The sequence below is a fragment of the Schistocerca americana genome, chromosome 6 (genome assembly GCF_021461395.2).
Source record: "Schistocerca americana isolate TAMUIC-IGC-003095 chromosome 6, iqSchAmer2.1, whole genome shotgun sequence".
Classification (NCBI taxonomy): Eukaryota; Metazoa; Arthropoda; class Insecta; order Orthoptera; family Acrididae; genus Schistocerca; species Schistocerca americana.
The window spans coordinates 79,329,318-79,330,435 of NC_060124.1; the positions used below are offsets into that span (position 1 = coordinate 79,329,318).

The window sequence follows — 1,118 nt, forward strand, 5'->3', positions numbered from 1 at the left end:
AACTATTTTGTGCAGCCTTGAAAGCGGTATTAACAATCATTAAGCCGTGATGAGGAAGGAAATACTCATGGATGGGTAATACCTGAAGCACGTTTGCTTTGCCAGCGACGTAATTTAGATTGTTTTGAATCCAGATGAACTTCGGAAAGGATGAAAGAGGTGAACAGATCAAGTATAGCAATAGGTCTCAAGATTAATTACAGCAAGACCATAATAATGTCCTGTCATTAGCTTCTCGTAGTCGAGATTCACAGTCAGGCAAAATTTCCTAAAGTCAACAGCGAATATGATGCTCTTTAAAAGAACTGCGGTAAGTATGTCTATAGCAAGATAAACTAAACTACGTCCGAACAGGCCTCGTCAGGCTCAACGGTATCGACCGACCGCCATGTCATCCTCTCCCTATCGATGTCACTGGATGCGGATATGGAGACGCATGTAGTCAGCACACCACTCTCCCGGCCATTGTCAGTTTTCGTGACCAGAGTCGCTACTTCTCATTCAAGTAACTCCTCAATTGGCCTCACAAGGGCTGTGTGCATCCCCGCTTGCCAACAGCGCTCGGTACACCCGAATGGTCACCCATCCAAGTTCTAGCCAAGCCCTACAGCGCTTAACTTCGGTGATCTTACGGGAACTGGTGTTACCACTGCGGCAAGATCGGTAGCAAGATAGTAAAGATTAATGATGAAGTTTTAAAAACAGTTGACGAATTTATACACTTAGGACAACTGAAATGGACGAGCGGATTGACAAAGAAAGAAACGGGAGGATAAAAACATTTCACGGGTCATTTGGAAAAGTGGATACTGCATACAAAAGTAGATCCCCAGTGTGATTGAACAAGGAAGTTTGTAAGAAGTCGTGTACTGCCAGTACTAGTCCATGGAAGTAAAACATGGAAGTTAAACGCGCAGTCAGAAAATTGGCGGTTGCGGAACGAGTAACGCAAAGGTGGTTGTTTTACGTAACAAGAACGGTCAGAAAAACAAAGATATGGATAAGAGGAAATACATGAGTTGAGAAAGTTATAGCGGCTGTTAAGACACTGAAATGCAGCTGGTGCAGGCGTGTAGCGCGATGAAACTGGTTGAGGTGGACTGGGGACGGCCAGCGGC

At 44.7% G+C, this 1,118-nt stretch overlaps 1 pseudogene; it reads right to left on the reverse strand.

Moving 5' to 3' along the window:
- Positions 1–549: 549 nt before the first annotated feature.
- Positions 550–668, reverse strand: LOC124620550 (annotated as a pseudogene).
- Positions 669–1,118: the final 450 nt, after the last annotated feature.